Here is a 22797-nt window from a genome sequence, read left to right as displayed (position 1 = left end):
AAACTTTCCAACCACCACAGTACTACCCAGGTTTGAACCAAGATAGTTTTAGTTTTACTATCCAAGTTTTAGTAGTTCAAACTACTGTGGTTAATGATGTATAGTAGTGTGTGAACAGACACACCTGCAAAATCATGAGACTATCGATGGGGTACCTCAGTTTCATCTGTGAATAATCTTTTTAAAATTCCTGGTCATCAAGCATATTAATTTATAGGCTGACCTCAGAAAATGAACGACAATAGTGAAATCATATTTGTAGGCCTATATTTTTCATTTGAACAATTGATATGAAACAATTTGTCTTGATATTCATATTCATATTAACCCACATCTTTCATCAGCTCTGTGGCTCACAAGGCACAATTTCTCCTTAGAGGCGGTATGGTAGTAGCCTATGCATAATGGGTTCAAACCTGCTAAATGGCTAAATGTATATCTTCTGGCGGTGTTCTCATTGACATGCTTTTTTCACCTCCAGTGAGAGCATTCCAAAGTAGCAGAGTTGTAAAAGTCTGGAGGCAGCTGTAGTGTCGTAGCAAAACCACCTGACCACTCATAGTATCATCCAAAAATGGAAAGAGTATGGCATAACTGCAAACCTACCAAGACGTCCAGGTAAACTGTACACCCCTGTAGACCTGCAATAACCCGATTCATCAGTCTCTGAAATGTTGCGGGTGCATTCCACAAACCATACTCATGACACGGTACGAATACAGGCCAGAGGGAGTTGATGACTGCCGATACTTCCTGAGCACGAGTAGTGAGCCTAACTTGGTAGCCCTTTAACAGATCGAACTTGCTAACGTAACGCGTGGCACCCACCTTATCTACACAACCACTCATCCTGGGAAGCGGGAACGAATCTGGTTTAGTTAACTTGCGGTAATCTGTGCAACCAACACCTCAGGCCCTACACAATAAAAACGCTGGCGAATCGGCAAGGCCAACATCTATATCCTGTTCGATGAGATCCGTACATGTAAGCATGTCTGAAAACGGAACAGGGAAAGTCAAAATACACCACCTGGACACCCCATTGTTGCGGCTATTGGCTCCCTGACTGAAAAAATCTCATCATTTGTAGACCATACTTTACAATCTTTGGTTGTCTCGCTCCCTTCATATGTGAAAGATTCCATGGATTTTATTAAAATGATCCAGTCTGTAAAATTGACTTCCCAAAATTCCCAACAACTCCTGGTAACAATGGACATTGAGTCATTGTACACAAACGTCCCCTTCCAGGGTGGTTTACAGGCTACAAAATCTTTCTTGGAGAAAAGGACTATCAGTAGCCCAAAAACTGAATGCCTTCTTGATCTGACTGAGTGTTTCCTAACATGTAACTATTTCTTATTTGGCACTGATTTCTATCTCCAGATCTCTGGCGTGGCGATGGGATCTAAAATGTCCCCCAGCTTTGCATCTCTCTACATGAGACTGTTTGAATCAGTGGTGATCTTCGACACACAAAAGAATCCCTACATACAGAACATATTCTATTGGAAACGGTACCTGGACGATATTTTTTTCATTTAGGAAGGGGATGAGACCCAACTAAAAGAATTTAAAAAATACATGTGTGACAGCAATCAACATCTAAATTTCACCATGTCTGTGGATGAGTCAAAAATGATTTTTTTTGTACATTTTAGTAATAAGGGAAGGAAATACTCTAAAAACTGATCTGTATCGTAAGAGCACCGATAGAAACTCTTTACTTCATGGGGAGTCATATCATCCAACCTCCCCATATCACAGTTCAATAGAATTAGGAGAATTTGTCATTCAGATGAGGACTATCAGATCCAATCTACCATACTAAAGGACAGAACAAGGGGATACAATGAACACTGGATCACAGAAGCCTCTAATAGATTTGATAAAATGTCCCAATCTGAGAGTCTGAGCAGGAAAAGAGCCCAGAATCAAGTGCCTAGGATTACTTGCTGCGTCCAGTTCTCTCCCATCGGCAAAGATATCAAACGGACTATTAAAAAACATTGGCATATTGTGGATACATGTACAGACCCGACACTGAGACAGATCTTTCAAGGACCACCACTTGTTGTCTGTGCTTGTTAGGGCGGACTTACCTCCCTCTCCCCCCACATACTTTCTCAGCAATGTCCAATCGGGAAACTATAAATGTGGAAATTGTCAACAATGCAACTTCACATACAAGACACACACATTCAATCACCCACACACAGGAAATAAGTACAGAATTAAGGGCATAATTTTGTGTCAAACAAAAAATGTAATATATACTGTTATGCCCCTGTGGATTGGCCTATGTGGGTAAAACCACAAGAGCACTCAAAACCAGGATAACAGAACATAGATCCACGATTCGTAATCAGGATATGAAAAGTTTTGACACTCTACTTCTTAAACGTGAACTGTACTGGATTTACACACTGGATACAATGGCACCTAAAGGGTTAAATGAAGACTTCAGTATTAGGCCCTTTCTGTAACTGATTATGTGATGTTGTGTCTTGACTCGACTGTGTGAATTGCTATTTGGATATGGTTATATTTTATAAATGTGAATGTAGTCTCCTTTCTATAAGTGTATGATTAGTAACCTGCAGACTGAATAGACGCCAATATCATGTTTACTTATTATGACGGCCTAATACACAGCCAAGTATTCTGATAGGGTACATGCATTTTGTTAGCCTAGAAATCTAGACACACCCTAGCGGCAGCAAATTACATTTGCTGCCAGGGCTAGTCTAGCAACTCTCCGTTGGCTTGTGAGCTCGAAAAATTAAACTTCTATCAGGCCAATCAAATTGTGTATAGAGTCGTTAGGCGGGCTTAACATAATGATTGATGGCAGGGTTGCAACGGTTTGGCTTGAATTCCCTGCTACTTGAAAACAAATAAGATGGATGTTGCTGTTGGCAAACAGTGTGACACGAGTTAAGCTTTTATTAAGTTGGCAAAAGTTTGAACTAGCCAACTAGCTCCGCTGGTGGGAAACACATGGGATTCATAGCGCTGTCCTATTGCGTGCAGAGGGAATTTGAAAGACAACCGATTATCCCGCCCCTCGGACTGAGAACTGCGAACGGTGAGTGCCCAGACCCTACATTTTAATGTGGGTCTGGCTCGTCAGGCTAGCATTTTGTAGATATTATGACGTTGTGTATATATGTATATAAGTGTTTTGTAAATCTATGTAATTATAGCCTATCACTCTGATGGGTCATGTGACCTTTTGTACTTGTTTAAGTATGGCGACAGTCTGTCTGATATTCAAGTCTGATGAAGAGTGTATAAGCTCGAAACGTTACACACTGGTGAAAGTCAATACAAATTCCTGATGGGAGCAAGTGTGCGGACATTCCACCCTTTTTTCCTTTTGATAGCCTAGCACTTTTTGTCCAGCACCTGCCTTGGATGTGCGCACCAACAAACTACTTTTCAAAGTCTAAATCAGAGCTTTGAGCTCCTCAGCTTGATCTAATGGAAGATGGCCTATCAAGGTATCCAAGTTAGCCAACATTGCAGAATTATTAAGCCTTGTCTGCAGCACAGAGTCATCAGGGCCAAATTCTTCAACCTCTGCTGCCACCAAAGGTTGAGAAGAGGGAAGACGTTTTGCGAATAGTAAGGCAAATTAATGTGGCACTTAGATCGCTTTCTATCAGGAGTATCTAACAGGTAGTCATAGTCAAACACCCGCCGAGCAACAGAATAGAAATTTAGCACAAAACGGTAACCTAGGTACTGGCAACAAAGCCAGGACTTGATCACCAGAACTAAATAGACGTTCTACAGCACGGCGGTCAAACACTCTCTTCTTCCCCTTTTGGGCCTTGGTAAGATTGTCCCTGGCAATTTTCCAGGCCATCATCAACCTCCGATGAAATACATTGACAAAATATCCATTTCCTGCACTTCTCATCTCTTCTTCTGTCAAAGCAACAGCAAAAAGGCCTACTAAGACCTTGTCTTCCTTCTGCGCTGCCACAACCTCGTCACAGGAAAGAGTGGTAACAGAGGCAAATTTAAACCAGCATGGTCTTTAACAGACTCTAGTTCCTGTTCCCCTCCTTGGGTACGACTCTCAGCACGAGTCACCGCACAGGAGGTGAACACTTCAGGAAAGTCAACAGAACATGAATCAGATTCAACAGACAAAACAGATGTTGTGTTTACTATAGGAGGCGGTGACATCTCAGGCCACACACGCCCACGTGTTGTTTGTTTGTGTCTTGTGTGTGAAGCACTTTTGTTGCACTTTGTGCATAGAAAAAATGCTCATGTTTGTCTGTAAGCACTTTGTGCTCAATGCTTGAAAAGTGCTATATAAATGAATATTATATTATTATATAAGCTATGTTATGTGCTGATGGATTGTAATATGCTTACTTAAAGGAGAAATTCGGCCGATTTTTACATGGATCTTTATTGCTAGACGTCACCGAGTACTGTCGAAAAAATGACCAAAATCGGTGCTACCGAACAGGAGTAGCTGCAGCTAATGGCCAGTACTCCCAGTCAGCTACAATGCTAGGTCTGGGGGCATCATCTACAGTGGGCATCAGTTAAGTTTGGACGGTTTCCTGCATGAATCACACACCATATTCTCGGCAGAAATGGCACAAACTGCAGTTGACCTAAACAACCACCAGATGGCACTTGGGAGTTCTGCCACTGCTATTTTTGATGCGACTTGCCTTCATACTGCTTCCATGACGCATCGAGTTTCCAAGTCAGTCGAAGTCAGTAGAACAATCAGAGACAGTTGAGCCATTACCAAACATATATGATAATACAATAGCGTGAGTTTATATATCTTATACCCTATTTGTCACGGTTACTTATAGATTTGATAGTGTAATGATAGCGCATGAGACACTTGGAGACTGGACACCAGAGACAGATGCGTTAAGTCAAAGACGTACCCTATTTTCCCCTATAATCAATGGAACTGGCGCAGCGAAGATTCTGAAAAAAATGCCTTTTCATTTTGTTTAACCCAAGTCAGTAGAACAGTCAGAGACAGTTGAGGCATTTGTCACTTCATCACTTCGACAGACTAATACGAATGCACAGGACTGTGATGAGGGCGAGTAGAGTTCGATTCCTGATCGATGTATAATGGACGAAGTTTGCCAGGGCGGATAAGCATAGTTGTAAAGGGAATGAATAAAAAAGGCAAAAAACCCAAAATGAAATTTGGAATGAAATTTAACGAAATTTGTTATTTACCCCCTATTCACCCATACTCACTGTCAATTCTGTGGCGCAGTGCTTTAAGGCCGGCTGATGACAGCTGAGTTCACCTGTCCAAGAGATCGAATCTGGGCTGAGGTTTTGACAACAATATTCACATCGTTGTTTACCTAAGTTTATCTTTTATGCAGATCATATTATCAGAATCAGAATCAGCCTTTTTGGCCTGGTTTGCGTAAACTAACAAGGAATCCCCCCACTCCATGAAAATCAAAGGGTACCGGTCAAAAAGTGTGCACCTTATTATTATCTGCAGGTGTGTCACTTTGACTTACATGCACGTGGCTGCAAATTGACTTTTAAATGTATTTCCTGCCTTAGGTATTTTAAAATATGGATGTATGGTGGTTAGAAGTGGAAATTAGAAACCTACATCTATTTATAATTATTAATTTGCAAACAAATAACTGGCGTCTTTGACATGAAGATCCCCGGAACTATGCTTCTACTATCATTCTACCACAGGTCGAGAGGTGCAGTTGTAACTACACAACTTTACGATAGTGGTTGCGAATGTTCGTTGCTACTATGGTTTTGGGAAACACTAACGTAGTGTAACGATGCATCGGACTATGTAAGTTCCACCACCATAGTTCAAACTATCGTAGTATCGTAGTTAGCAACGATGCTTTTGGGAAACGCACCCCAGGCTATGAAGACCTGCAAATTAAAAGTTAAAAGCTGAACTGCTGTGAAAGAAGGGGGCTGGACTCGCCTTTAGTCTGGCAATTTAGGCTACAGAAGGCTATAGGCCTACTTAAGGATCTATAGAAAGCCTATAATATAACAGAAATAATAGAAAATGCTGCTTGGCCATGTCTGGTCCTTTCACTCTCGTTCGCTAACATAAGCAATATATTGTAAATTCTCTGAAGCAATTTCCTGACTTTATATTTCTCTATTATATTATAGGCTATCTCTATCGTAGTAATATAGTATATAGTTGTAATAGGCATGAATAAAAAAGGCAAAAAACGATTGGCAATTGGATTGGATTGACAATTCCTTCACTGTTTTGTCGGTTTGTGCCAGATTTGTGCTCACATTTTTCTGAACGGAGCTCCAGGATCGGCCACTCCTTCACTGTTCTCTCGGTTTGTGCTCGTATGCATTTTTCCGACACTTCCGACAAGCCCCCCTCCCCCACCCCCTTCTTTCACAAGCAGTGCAGCTTTCTGAAGCGGTGCTTTCTGAAGCTAATGTAACAATAAATACCACTAATATTGTTGTGTGGCAATAAAAGTTTTTGCGCAAGCAGCCTAAATATAAACTAGATGTACCGCATAGCGGTACAAAATATGACCGCCGCTCAGTCCTGTACATCCATTCCGCAAAAATAAATCATATTAATGAATTTGTCTCCATCTTCTACTCCATCCCCCACTCTTGAAACTTTTGTGTATGCTTGTTTGAAATGTGTGTGTGCGGGCCGCACACAAAGTCGCCTACTGGCGCTGCAAAGGTGAATAGATTTGTAGCACTTGCCAAAAAATTTGTAGCATTGTTATAAAACTTTTAAAATCTCTAAACAATCACAAGTAGGGCAGTTCATCACAGTACATCCATTGCAACTGTACTGATGAAAGGTACACCTGTAGACTACATTGTATTTGGGAAAAGCAGAAGGTAGCAGCATAATGTATTTATTTATTTATTTATTTGTTATTAAACAAAACAATCCCTGTCAGTTCCATGCAGTTTTCAACAGCTATCAAGAAGAGAGGTCATGTCATGGATTTTTGTGAATGTTTTTTCTTCTACATTATGCATAAGTTTAGTCATCTAGTTCATATGATATTCAGCTTTATTGTCAATGCACAAATTAAATAACAGTAGTCTAAAAAAAATGTAGTTTTACCCAGTGGTGCAAATAACTGACATGTCCAAAAGGGCTTTTATGAAATGTGTTGCTAAACTGGATCATACACATTTTAACGGGCCAAGTTGAAGAGCTACCGTCCGTTATTGTTCGTGCAAATAATAGGCTGATACATGTTCCCTTGCATTTTGCAACTATGAGGTCCATGGTTAGTCTGGCTTTTGCCAGACCAAGCTCAATCTTTTAAGAAATCGAAAAAGAAATAGCCGACAGATCAGGCTGAGTTCACCCAGCCTATAGCCCATGGTAGGCACCCAATAGAAATATTGTTACATTTTTCGATTGCCCCCCCTGCGACGTGTTCGCCCCCCGGTTTCAGAGCTATTCTAAATGTAAAAATGCATAGAGGAGTTATGACAAAACCGTGACTGTTAACAAACTATATAAAAGGTAGGCCCATGCTAGGCCTATTACACAACATAAATGGTTACTAGGCTATGCTGGCGACCCAAATAAAATCTCCTTTGGGAACCAATGGCTTACAGTATCAAGCGGACTGAAGCTGCCACCTCTTGGCGAAAAGTTAATAGTTTTGCATATCAGTAGTAATACATTTCACGCAGCTGTGTTAATCACGGAAAGCGTTATCATTGTTTGGATACTTCACACACACATGTTTTTTAATCGCATAGACTACAACTACCAAGCTGGAATCAAAGCACATCGACTCCCCTCTCACACCCTAAACACGCACTTCGAACAAATAAAAAGCATCTCAGTCTCACGGTAGCCATAGGCAAAACTGTATCGGACCGGTGTAACGTTGGTACTAAATCATCTATCGCAAAGAATGATTTTTGTAGCACGTGCAACAAATATGTGTAGGTACAGCCCTGCCCTGGATACATCTCTCAACATGCGCTCTAAAACATTTGGTTTAAATGGAGATATAGATCATCACGGGTGCGTTAATAAATCTACATTGCGGCGAGTTGACACAAATTATTCACTTTGACGAATTTATGTAGTTTCAGTCCTAGTTACTTTACTTTGGGCCATGCTCTTTCTTACTTGAATCACCTTTGAAAATAGAGGATTGATGTAGCCTATATGGGTGTTTGGGAATGAACGTTGACTCAGATGCTTTTTGAGACTTTGAGCAGAAATGTCCCAGCCCGGTGTTTATCTTTCAGGTAGCCTATATATTTTCCTTAAAAAAAAAAACATCACGTAGTGAACGTGTTGTGGCTAACTCACTTAGCTCCTGTTAGTAGCCTAGGTTATGGTCATAAGCAAATGAGATGACAGACGAAAGATACAATTAGTGCTGCTATCAATTTGCTTGGTATAACCGCATAGTTTTCTACAAATGCAATCAAATTGGCCTCCATCACTAAACCAATGCTAACGGTAACATTATTGTACCTAGGTCCTATAGCTATTGATATTATAAGATTTACGTACGTGCAGTAAAAACCAAGCATGTCCGATAAACATTCTCAGATTTATTTCGGCTTCAAGAAGAAATGGGAATTACATTTCATGTGAAAATCGTCCTATCCTTATTAGACGTTCTCTGCGGTAAACTACAGTCCTTGTAGGAAGCGTCCATTGTTTTTCCAACCCACTTTAGATTAACTTCCAACAAAATTACGTCTCACTGCAACGATGCGCCATCTGGTGGACAAACGACTATGTATCGCCAATACTGGAAATGCAGCCATGATGATGATGAATATTTGGTTTTCCTTTAATCCTACTGAATTTGTAATTATGTATCGGCCGTTCTAATTGCCGATACCGATAGTATGTGCGTGCCTGTGTGTGTGTGTGCGTGTGTATATGTGTGCACCACCATCTACAGGCCAATGAGTGTACAGTCACTAAATGTACACATAACTTACATTTTTTTAGACCCCCCCATGGATGAAATTCTACGAAACTTGGCATAACCCCAGAGAATGCTAGGTCAATCATACACATAAAATTTGGTGCAGTTCTGAACATCTTAACTGAAGAGAGGGGCGATTAAAGCAGAATGATATTGCATTTTCATTTTTTACCGGGGTGCAAATCACAAATGAGTGATTATGGGCTAGGTTGATGTGGGCCCTTGAGACCAACATACCATAAAAATGTATTCATCCTCAGTGCCACGGTTCAGGTAGTTATTTAGGAAAAACTGCATTTTTTGGGTTTCGGGGGGCCCAGCGCGGAGGGGGAGTGGCCCCCGGGGACCAAACGAAAGTTAAGTCTAGTGGGGCTACATACCCACCAAATTTCATGTGCCCTGGTGTTTCGGTGTCCCGGGTATCGTTGACCAAAAATTCAGGAAGTAGATGATGGAAAAAAAAAAAAAAAAAAACTTTGACAATCATTATATGACCGGCGGTCATAATAAATTAAGGAAGTAAAATCCTTAACGTGAAAAAGCTTAACGTAGCTTAATGTCCCAAAACGGCAACAAGTCGTTTTACTCCCGTATGCGCTCATTATAAAGAAAGTTTAACGTGTCCCAAAAACAGCTATCAATTAATCACCAAACATCTTATATAAAGTCTTGCAAAACACCTTGCAAAAAAAAATGACAAAAATAGGCATAGGCCTAATAATGGTTGGAATGGAAAGATGCAAGTGATGTTTCAAATATTTCCCGTTACCCCGCAGAGGTTTCAAAGTAGCCTACACCCAGCCTAAGCCTAGGCTACTTCAGAACACCTCATCGACTGTCTGTAGTAGGCTACAACTTCGATTCAATAAAAAGATTTCTAAAGAAAATGTTGCATCTTTACTCCTGCCTGGACTCAACTGCCTGAAAGTTGCAGACCTGTTTTAACCCACTCGACCGCCAGACAACGCTAGCTGCATCGAGTATTGGGTAGGACTGTACACTGGTTGCCAGGGGTGCAGCTACCCATTTTTGAGGGGTATGCAACAACAATATTGGCCCCCCAAAAAAAAAAAAACACAAACACCTAAAGTAAAACAAAACGAGAGTCTAACGTCCTTTTGCCAGCTGTTGCTCACAAAGGATAAGGTTGATCCAACTCTCGCCTTATTTGTTTGCGCCACATTGACACACATTGAACACAATATTAATTTATTACAAAGAGCCTTCATTGTTAGGATATGGAAACATGTAGCCTAATGCGTTGTTGCTAGCGTGACATTTCTGTTTGCAGTTTGCCATTACAGTTTTTTTTCAATCACTAACAAGCGCTTACCCATACTTCATACTTACCCATACGTAATTCCTTTTTCTAAACTCTTAACACAGACTCACACCTACAAAACACAATTGGCCAAATGGATAATTTTCTTCTCAAAGACACATTATGTTAAATATATACTAACACATCTTTCTCTGCACACACTAACTTTACCAAAACACTGGAAATTGACTCAAAATGAAATTATTCTGTTAAAGAATAACACTTGTTTTCACTTCACAAGGTACATGCAGTCAATCAAAGTACACCAGGTTTCAAAATACTGGCTATTGTGGACATTACAAAAACTGCATAGATGTTTATGTTTCGGTTTTACAGGTATTTGCATGGAAAAAAATGCAATCCACCACTTTTACACTAAATTTCTTGGTTAGGAACTGTGTGCCCACATGTAATGTTCACATTCAAAACCATTTCAGTAAAAAGCAAATCATTTTTTTTTCCTTTACTGTTTACTACAGGAGGTACAGTAGAAATACTGTTAATAGTATGATAGAACAGAGTTTTACAGTACTGCTTACAGTGAACTAAATATACATGAAACACACAACAAAAAAAACAACAGCAAAAAGCCCAGATGAAAAGGGGGGAACTAAAAAAAAGCACAAAATTACTGTATATAATCTCTGCAATCTTCAGGGTTAGGCCACATGTTTTCATTAACATCGCATCTGGTATTGTATCCAAGGCGATGCACCTGGGATAAAACCACTTGGTAGAAGCAGAACAGAAGCAGAGGTTTTTATACTGTATCTAAGGTTTGGAATATTGTTTTTGCTATTGTCAGATGTTGTGTGTTAACATTTGTAAATACTGCAAAAACATATTTTTGTTGGGAGGTATAGCTTGTTTGTTAAGAAAATGTAAGCATTGTGGAAATGTGTTCACTGACTGCATATTGTGTGAAAACGACATGAAATGTGTGAATCGTATGGCCACAAAAGACTGATGCTGTGCTAATTGTGTTTAGAGTTTTGAAAATGTGACAACTGGTTAGACAAACGCTTGTTAGCGACTGAAAAAAACTGTAAGTGCAGTATAAGCATGGTAGCCACCTAGCTATCTGAATGGAATAGGCTGTTTCAATCAGCATATCCTTAGCAAATGCAAGTTAGTCTGTTAACATGAATATTTGCAAGCCTCCAAGCACAGACGTTACACTTTAAATCCTACCTGTTGCCTTTCACCATCCACTTATTTAACTGCTGTCACATCCCTCGACATGCCATCTCCTTTTTCTTTTTTCTATTTTTTGGTGCCGACAGCTTTTTTTGCTGTATCCATCTTTTTCCATAGACGGCAACTCACTACTCACTAAATTCTAAAATGTTATAGGCCTATAACATTGAGAAAATTTTGAAATTATATGAAATTATTTTTTACCATCGCTTTGGCGCCCCCATGGTGCTGCGCCCCTATCCGCCGCATATAGCGCATACCCACTTTTTACACTACTGCTGGTTGCTGTGGCACAGCCTTGAGTGACCGAATTTGTTTTCCTTTGTCATATGAATGCGGTCATTTTGTTAGCATTACTGTTAAGGAGATGCTGTAGGCAAAGGCTATATTTCAACCTTGTTAGCGTAGTAAAAAAAATCAGAACTATTCACAAGGTTTCTGGGCAGCATATTTATGTTCTGTTAGCAAGCAAACTTATCATGACTGCCGACAAAGTAGCCTACTGCCAGCTGACAAAGCTCTCATTTTAAAACATTACTGAGAGACAGGCACTGTACAATCAAGAAATCCTGCCACTGAATCCAAAACTATGTTTTACATTATGTACAAAGGTTATAGGCTACAGTGGACTAGCATGTTGCAGGGGCTGCTAAAAACACTGACAAACACACTGAAAACTCAATCACAGCCCTTGGGGAGGAACGCCAAAGCGGACTTATGCTGCCCCCAAGCGGCTGCACTGCAGTTTTACTTACATTTCACGTAGCTGCGTGAATCACGTTTTTCATGAGTGAAGTGTCCATTTTTAACTAGTACCCACTGTAAACGTGCCTTTTTGCCTCTTAACAGACTCAAAATGTCATTAAAAGGTCTGTACTATATTAAAGTTACCCATTACCTGATAGGCCGCTCTGATATTTAAGAACACTTTTGTATTGAGATTATGTTTTTCTTGTTCCATGTTACAAATTTTGAATTTAGACAGTTTCTTCTCAGAACTCTTAAAACAACTTTTCACCTGCTATTACTATTACATGGGGCTCACTGATACTCAGCTATGAGTACAAACCTAGCCATGAATGCTAGCTACTACTGTTTACTCTTAACTATTACTCTTCTCACTGATAAAATATGAAAGGTATACTTCCCCCTATATTTCCCCCGTTAATGCACATAGATAGATAGAGGGATAGATAGATACAGTATACTTTATTGCCATATGTTGGTGGTAATTGTGCCTGACATTTCAGGAGTGGCATTATTTAAGTAGATCGCTTGAGTAGGACTCCAAGCAAATGTTGTTCTGACTGTAGAAGTTGGACTGAAATGAGAGACTATAGCAACTGTAAGCCTACAGAGAATGGGTCTGAATCATGAATAAAGACAATTGTAGGCTATGCATGGCCAGGGCAGAATGACCACAACATCACTAGAGGAGACATGCAAGGAAAAAGCAGGATTTATCAAGCTCAGCACTTCTCAGAACACATAGCTTACTATGCCACCAGAGCATCTAAAACTATACAGAAACACTTGAACACATGTGTAGCCAATTGCACAAATTCATCATAACTCAAATCTCTGAAGTGGTGAATTTGTGGTTCTCAAACTACATGCTGCATACAGTATGCTGAGACCTCTGTCAAACACGCCGTAGCTACGGCAAAACCTGAGCAGACTCCCTGTATTCTGCATGACCCATAATCCTTGAATGCAAGTATGGTGAGAGGTGGGACTCAGGCCTTGCCAGCCAATCAGCTTTAACTTGAATCGGATGTTAAGACCCTGCCCTTCTCAGGCAGGCTCAAGCATAAATAGAAACAAATTCTTTATGATTTTTCAATTATCAATTTTTCTATCCAATGTTACACAAATACAACGTCAGGATACAACTCCAACATCCTAAATATGCATTTATTTGACGAGCAAAAAAGCACAATTCTAGATAATTGAATAGAATTGGCAGATTTTTCCTTTTACATAGGAAATTGAACTGATAAGTGTTAACACGGACCTAAAAGGATATATAATAGCAATACCTCACAGATGCAGATTGTGCAGCATGGTTGCTCACTCTGTGAGATACTGTGCCTGTAATTCACATGTAAATAGTATGTTTTCATGCTATGCAATATACAACATATTCAAACATAATAATATTCATACAAAGATAATTCCACTAATAATTCCATTGTAAACAATAATCTATCAAAATATTGCATTTAATTTTACTTGCAGTAAATTTTTTTTTTTTTTGCATTAAATTTTACTTGCAGTAAAATTTTAAATAAAACGTAGACATCTATTTTAACATCAATTTTCAATCAATACTGACCAATTCTGCCAGCTTGAGGTGGGCTGATCATTGAGAGTCTTGGTATGCTTCCAGGAATTTCAGTCTTTGAAAGATGGAGTAGACATATATATGAATTCGTACAAAAACAGCAATATTGACAAAAACACAAAAAGAATATACAATGAAAGAGATAATATAGTTTAAATGTTTAGAATGTTTAAAACTAACCTTACAAAACAGAGGGATGGTGTCAGCTGCTGCATTTCCAGCCCTGGAATAAATAATTTAAAGAATCTAGTCTTTTCAATTTCAATAAACACTATCCACTAGTGACTATGGGCAGGTTTTTTTTATGACCCTCATTCACCCAACCCATCTGGAGATCCAATCCATCCTACCTGAACCGCCAAAATATGAGTTAAACATCGACCCAAACCCGAACCAACCTGCAAATCGCTCATTTTAACAATAAGTTACATGATTGTATCCAGTATCCATGATGTTTCCTTATTTCACAAAAGCAGATTCCCATGTAACATATAAGAGCCCTTTTTTATTTCACAGGAAAATCCAATATAGATGTAGCCTCGTCTTAAAGGAGAATTCCGGTGTGATATTGACCTAAAGTGTATTGAAACATGATACCGAGTGTGAACGTATGTCTCATAGCCCATCTCGGCTTGTCCCCTGCACTCCAAAATCTGGCGCAAGTTAGCCGATGCTACCAACAGCTTTTTCAATAGTGGTGCTTCGGCATCGGGCTAGCCATGCAAATAAATCACTGTTTTACACCCATTTACGAGGCTCAATGTATCTCCACACTTTATTCTCTCTCCCTCTTACACTCTTAAATGCGCATACACAAACACATGTATCTTTCACATTTGTTACCTCTCTTACAATGACCTCAAGCAAAATATTAGCCGATATTACAGTGCCCTCCAGAATTATTGGCCCCCCTGGTAAAGTTGACTAAAAACTGGTATAAAAAATAAGCACATTTATTCTGAAAAAAAGGAATATCTCAGAAAAAATGTATCTAATTAATTACAGGCTCTGTGATTAATTAATCTAAATTAATCACATGCATACATTTTGCTATGAACGTAGGTTACTTTATTTAATATTTTGGCAGATGAGTGAATCAATATTGCCAAACCAATTTTACTATAGACTTTAAAGTTCAACGTCTCTTTTATTATAATTTTTACTTCATCAGTGTAGTGCCTGCAGTGATATTTCAACATGGAAGCCTAAATGCAAATGACTGTTCTATTTCATATCGGTCAACACGCCACAGTATGGGTCATCCTCTCCGAGAGGGTGAGCTATTAGGAGACAGAATAGCAAATTAACCACTCCCCGCTACGTGCGTGCAATCAGCCTCAGTCTACATTTACAGGTGCATGCACGCCGGCACTTTCTCTTTTTGCTTCCTGAAGACGGTAAGCTGAAGCGAGACGTGAGTATTTTCAGAATCTATTGGGATTGTTGCTGAAGTAGGGCCTCTGCTCTCGAGAGGGAGTAAGTCACTGTTTGAAACGTATTCCTGTTGCGATTAGCAATTAACAGCTCGCAACCGCAAACAAACTCTTTGTTTTTCATTGTTAACGAGGAACCGCTGGAGTGTCACGCGGTCGACCCGGGTTCGCATCCCACATGGTGCAAGTACATTTTTTTTTTAGTATTGTGTACTTGTATGCCATTATTGATATATTGTTCTAGACATTATTATTTGAGTAGTCATATGCTGGGAGCCTCTTTGTCTGTGAGGACAAAAGCTACCTGTATACTATCTTTATTGATATATTGTTCTAAACATTGTTGTTTGCGTAGTCATATGCTGGGAGCCTCTTTGTACGACAGAGTATTAGGGCCACACATGAAGAAAAAAAATATTTTTGCCATGGCGAGATTAAACTCGGCATGTTGACTTTAAAGTCGACATGTCGACATTAAACTCGACATTTCGAGAATAAAGTTGAAATGTAATGTCGACTTAAAAGTCGACATGCTGACATTAAACTCGCAATAGGCCCTACTGTTTAAACATAGCCTACACAGTTTAAGCTATGTAGCCTACACTAATACACAATATGTTACATGAAAAATGGGCTTCAAATAGGTGTTATTTCAGATAGATTGCTAGATTGCAGATATTCAGATAGATTGCGTCTTGTCTGTTAACTACTCATTGCCGTCATCGTGAAGTGCTGTCTCGCGGTTATGGAAATACCATACCAAATATATGTATCCAATGATATAATGTTTCTATACAAAATGTTATTTCACTGTTTTACGTGGGTAAGGCCACTGCACATCCAAATAACTGCCCTTCATGACCCACAGGCCGTCACTCTCCATAGGATAACGTGGCAAAACTCATTTTTCTAAAACTGCTTTTCCATGTCTCACCTGCAATACGTAGCCTATAGGAGGCTAGAAACACAGGTATAGCCTAAGCATATATACTATTTTGATCCCGGGAGAGAATATGTGTGCATGCACTTTAGGCTATGTGTGCATATGTGTGCATGTAGGCTACTAGCCTACATGGGGTGGTCGGGAGGACAGCTTCATTCGTCCCTCCATAGACATTCAGCAATAGGCTGTTTTGCATCCATTACAAACAAGCAACGTGAAAGTCTAGGATTGGGGAGAGCGCCTAGTATGCAGTTGAACCAGACATGTGGACTCGAGTCACATGACTTGGACTCGAGTCAGACTCGAGTCATGATTTTAATGACTTCAGACTTGACTTGATAAAATTCGGCATGACTTGCGACTCGACTTGGACTTGAATACTAATCACTCGAGACTTGACTCGGACTTTGCCTCTTTGACTTGTGACGACTTGGCATGTCTCGAGTCAAAAACTAAATCTCCTGATCGTGGACCAGTCACCCCAGAGATGCTTTCCCCGCGAAAAAAAAAAAAAAAAAACAGCGGAGACAAGCGGCCAGTCCAGAGCACAGTTCAGTGCTGCCGCTACCCCCACATGCGTTACGCACTGTGTGTAGGGCACCAAGAGACAGAGAAACGACCAACATTTAGCCAATAACTAGTAGCTTTACTGCAAACTGATTTGCACTCTTGTTACAGAACGTTTACAATGTCAAAATGCACCAACAGCATGTTACATAAAGATGATACTTTTCGTGTCCTCTCCATTAAGATCCAACTTGAACTTATGCTAGCCTACTGCATTTAATTGAGAACCCCATCTAAGCACGCACGAGAGGGAGAGAAAACGAGTGGCAGGTTCCAGCTGGCTTGTCATTGTTGATGATGATTGATATTTTCTTTTAAATATAAGAAACGTATAAAAGGAAATCATGAAGGCAACAAATATGAGATTAGGGGAAATTGCGGATTTATCCAGTTCTCACTACTGTTATAAACTATGAGATCCAGGTCATTATGACATAGGCTGCACTCACTGTGATTTGGAAAGTGGACAAGAATATGAAGAGTTGTCTTTGCCTTTGTGTAATGGAAATGGTGAGTCTTGAAGTAGGCCTATTCAATAATTTGTTTCCATGAAGCACATTGATATGCCGATTGAAACGCATTCCACTCAGCTAGCTAGGTGGCTACTGGCTACCAGGCTCATAATTCACATTTAATTGCAAACAGAAAATGTCAAGCAAGCATCATGTCATACAGTACATGCATCTATTTCCAAAGGAATGAAAGCTGTTTGTGCCAACTTAATATCATGCTTATCATTGTTAATATTGTGCTATACATGTGGCACAAACAATGTTTGCGTTTGTGGACTAGCCATAGGAGTGGAGCTGGTAAAAAAAAAGATCATTATGAGAATGGGTGGACAGTGGCACACAATGGGCTTAAAGTGACAGTGCACCGTTTACAAATGAGATAAACGGCATCAAATGTGTAGTATTTCTTAAGAAATGAATACTTTAAAACAAAATTACTGTGTCATTATTACCTTTTAAATAATATAAAAGTGTTGACCTTGGCTTCCCTTATGAGTCGCCACTGGCAGACAGCCTAATAAATTGTTTGCAGGCAAATCTGTGGCCTAGCGCAGTGAAATGCCATCAGTCAAATTATTACTCATACTTACAGTGGGCTCCGCAATTTGGAAAAACAATATATATATATCTGTCATGTAGCTATCCGTTTTGTACAGATTACTCCGGTATGCACATGTGTATATTGTATGCGCATGCATATATCGTAAAAGATTTCAAGACAGAAACATTGAACATATTTTAATCTGTATTTATAAAATAAAATTCTGTGGATTAGATGGAAGTGTTAAAATTATGATCGATAGTCTAATAATGCCATTATTAAGTGAAGAGTACCTGATGACTTGTTCAGGACTTGAAAAAGATTGGGACTTGGACTTGGACTCGACTTAGCTTTGATGAGACTTGGACTTGGACTCGACTTGCCCTTCTCTGTATTTACTTGGGACTTGACTTGGACTTGAGTGCTAAGACTTGGGACTTACTTGTGACTTGCCAAATAGTGACTTGGTCCCACCTCTGAGTTGAACCTTTAGATGAAAAACAACACTTTAATAATGGGCCTACAATAAATAAATAAACCGCTAATGATGTTTAGGCTACTTTTGACCATCGCATTTATCGCCTGTAACTCCGTGATAGGCTACTTTGCTGTTAGGTCCTATTTGGCTGAGCAACGTAGGTTAATATGTTCTATGTTTTGTCCACATGATATAGTCCTATGTCTAATCATTGTTGCACTTGAACACTCTGAATCATTGTTGCACTAGTTGCATTGTTTCATTCGTCCTCCCTTTCAATCGTCTCAAGCGGTCGTTCTCTCTCCAAACTAACTTTATTCTCAAAATGTTGAGTTTAATGTTGACATGGCGACATTAAAGTCGATACGTCGAGATTAAAGTCGATCTTACATTTCAATTTTTTTCTCGAAAAGTCGAGTTTAATGTCGACATGGCGACTTTAAAATCGACATGTCGAGTTTAATCTTGTCATGGCAAAAAAATTTTTCCTTCATGTGTGGAACTCCGTCGTACCTTTGTCTGTGGGGGCAAAAGCTACCTGAATAATATCTTTGTTGGTTAAAAAAAAACAAAAAAAAACATTGTTTTATACGTAAGTATTGTGTACTTGTATGCCTCTGGGAGCCTCCTTGTCTGTGAGGACAAAAGCTCCCTAAGCTAAACCCTCCCCAACACACACGCAAGCTCTCAGCTGGTGACATGTTGGAGGAAGAGCGCGTCCTCCCCTGTGGCCAGGAGGTGCCAGCCGAAAGTGAAATCCCTGTGCAGAGGGCTGCTGGGGGGAAGCGCGCCCACAAACGCAAGCATGTGGAACAGGATGTGCAGTGTCTGCGGCGTCAATTGGAGGAAGTACAAGGTGCATTGCATGGCCTCCTGGAAGACCGAGAGCAAGCTCGCAGGCCAGCAGGCCTGGGCGAGCCAGCGGCTAGATGCAGACGTCTCAGCCCTGATGAGCTGTCACTGGCAGCCTCAGGCGGCTTACTTTCCCATGACAGCCTTGCGCTGGACTTTGAAGACCCTAAAGACCCCGGTGACCGCTCTGAGTCTGAGTTCAGCGAGGATACCTCACAGAACTCTGAGCCAGCTCCTTTAGATCCGTCTGACGGAGCTATGATTGCGAGAGCTGCAGATCGTGCTAAGTTGCCACCTCTGACCTCTGCCATGGGGGCTTCTGTCTTTGACAGGGGTCCGCGCCGACGCAAGTCTGAAGGCCTGCCAGTCCTGCCTGATTTTATGGCTGAGCTGCACTCTTCCTGGAAGGCCCCGGGCTTGAGCCCACTGCCCAGAACACAGCTGGCTTCCTTGGCTGGGGCTGACACCTGGGGGCTGGCACCTGGGTGGTGGGGCCTACCTTTGCAATGCTGGCAGGAGCAACAGGTAGGGCTGGCAGGGGATGCAGTTCATCCGAACAAGCGCTGCAGGGCTGTTGATTCCCAATTGCGGAAGGCTTATCAGGCGTCAGCATTGGCTGGCAGGCTGTCATTCTCCCTTCTGCTGGTATATTTGGAGGGGCTGCTGCAAGATATGGCATCCTCGGCCCCAGAGGGCGAGATTACAGAGATGCTGTGAGTGATGGACATACTGATTTGAGGAACCAGTGCTCATGCTCAGGCTCTGGGTCAGTCCATGGCGTCGATGGTCCAGGCATGACGTCAGGTCTGGCTCTCTCAAGCCAATATACCAGACCAGGACTGCATGGCAGTGGTGGCGGCTACAGTGGTGCCAGGTGAGGTCTTTGCCCTCCTTCAGAAGGGGCCCTGGAACAGTCAAGGAGAACGAGGGAGCCGACTCGCTCAGTGCATTTGGCTGGCAGAGCAGGGCGCTCTGGGTCAGCGAACACCTGGTTTCGTTCAGCTCCTCAGACCTGGTCTGGTCCACAGCGTGACCCCGCTCAGGCTGCCACAGCAGGTCCAAGCCAGGCTGCCTATCGTCCCATCGCCCTTTCAGACCATATCACTGTTATGCTAATGCCCGCATACAGACAAAGGGCCCACACAAAAGACATCATCACTCGGGCTAACTGGAAGCCATGGCTGACAGGGGATGTCCTCAGGCTGCTGAGGGCCAGAGACAAAGCCTACAGAGCTGGGGATGAAGCTGGCATGAAAACAGCGAGAGCCAACCTGTCCCGTGGCATCAAGGAAGCAAAAAAGGAATACACTCACAAGATAACCACCCACTTCAAAGACAGCAGGAACGCACAAAGCCTATGGCAGGGCATTCAGGCCCTCACGGACTACAAGCCCGCGCCACAGAGCTGTGAGAGCAACATCCCTCTGCTCAACAACCTGAACCGTTTCTTTGCTCGCTTTGAAGCACAAAACAGCACCTGCCCACAGAAGACACATCCCCCTCTACATGAGCAGCCCCTGTGCCTCTCTGCCGACAGCGTGAAGAGGACACTTGCTGCTATCAACACCCATAAAGGCAACAGGTCCAGACAACATCCCAGGTCGCGGCGCTGAAGGACTGCGCAGGGGGGAGCTTAAGGATGTCTTCACAGACATCTTTAACACTTCCCTGAAGCAAGCCATCGTCCCATCATGTTTCAAAGCTGCCACCATCATACCTGTGCGAAGAAAACTGCTCCATCCTGCTTCAATGACTACCGCCCTGTGGCACTGACACCCATCATCATGAAGTGCTTCGAGGCTTGTCATGTCACATATCAAAGCCATTCTCCCCCCACCCTGGACCCCTTCCAGTTTGCATACCGAGCCAAGCGGTCTACAGAGGATGCAATCTGCTCTGCCTCCACCCAGCCCTCACCCACCTCGAAAAAAGAGACTCATATGTGAGATTGCTGTTTATAGACTTCAGTTCTGCATTCAACACCATAATACCACAACAACTCATCTGCAAACTTGACAAACTGGGACTCAGTACCTACCTCTGCAACTGGCTACTGGACTTCCTCTGTCAGAGGCCCCAAGTAGTAATGCGTGTTGGCAACAATACCTCAAGCAGCATCACACTGAGCACAGGGGCCCCAAGGCTACAAGCGTGCTCAGTCCGCTGCTCTTCACCCTGCTGACGATGACTGCACTGCAACCTACAGCAACAATCACATAGTGAAATTTGCTGACGACACAACTCTGGTGGGTCTCATCACTAAGGGCGACGAGACTCAATACAGGTTGGAGGTCGACCATCTGACCCGTGGTGCAGGGACAACAACCTCCTGCTGAGCGTCAGCAAGACCAAAGAGATTGTTGTTGACTTCCGGAGAGGTCACACCCAACACCTGCCACTGACCATCGACGGTGCTGTGGTGGAGAGAGCGAGCAGCACCAAATTCCTGGGGGTGCACATCAGTGAAGACCTCTCCTGGACCACCAACACTGCATCACTGGCTTAAGAGAGGCTCAGCGCCCGCCTGTACTTCCTCGCGGAAACTCAGGCGCAGCAAGTGCTCCACCAGCCATCATGACCACATTCTACCGAGGCACCATCGAGAGCATCCTCTCCAGCTGTATCACTGTGTGGGGGCGGAAGCTGCACTGAATACAACAGGAAAGCCCTGCAGCGCATAGTGAACACAGCTGGAAGGATTATTGGTGCTTCACTCCCCTCCCTGAAGGACATTTACACCACCCACCTCACCCCAAGGCGACCAAAATTGTGAGTGATGCAAGTCACCCCAGCTCACAATCTGTTTGATCTACTGCCCTCTGGGAAGAGGTACAGAAGCCTGCGCCCTCCCGCACTACCAGACTCACCAACAGCTTCATACACCAAGCTGTAAGGATGCTGAACTCTCTCCCTCCTCTCCCCCTCCACCCTCAGCTACATAACATCCTGGACATTGGACCCAAAATGGCCGCCTGCACTACCTCCACTTGCACACTTGCACACTTTACAACTTGGTGTTGTTGTCCTGAAAACACAACACTTCTGCTGCTCTTACATAACTTGCACCACTATGCCACTTTCTTTCTTACTTAGGTCAAACAGAACTACCCAAGCCTTTTATTGGCCTGACTTTGCACTATTATTTTATTGACTGTCTATGCACAATTTCAACCAAATTTTGCTGCTCTTATTTTTTCATTATTATATGTGCCCTCTTATTTACTTATTTACTTACTTTTTTGTTTACTTGAATGTTATGTTTGTCTGTGGACCTAAATTGGCAAAATATGTCTTGTCTTCACCGTGGGATAGTGAGAAACGTAATTTCGATCTCTTTGTATGTCTGGAACATGTGAAGAAATTGACAATAAAGCTGACTTTGACTTTGACTTTGAAAGGAGCGTCCGGCCTGCAAGTGGTAGGCAACCGGGACGGGCATTGCGTCGCTGACGATTGCCAGCCTCCGACGTGTCACTTCACACCTCAACACCTTGCCCATTGGCGCCAGTGTACTCATTGCCCTTGGGTGCTCAGCACCCCTGGAGACAGGGTACAGGCTGCAGTTCAAAACCAGACACCCATGTTTTCGCAGGGTTGTCCCTACTGTCTTGAAGGACAATGCCAAGCACGATTCCTTGTC

Source organism: Alosa alosa, chromosome 21 (genome assembly GCF_017589495.1).
Source record: "Alosa alosa isolate M-15738 ecotype Scorff River chromosome 21, AALO_Geno_1.1, whole genome shotgun sequence".
In the NCBI taxonomy this organism is placed as follows: Eukaryota; Metazoa; Chordata; class Actinopteri; order Clupeiformes; family Clupeidae; genus Alosa; species Alosa alosa.
This window is presented reverse-complemented; position numbering follows the sequence as displayed.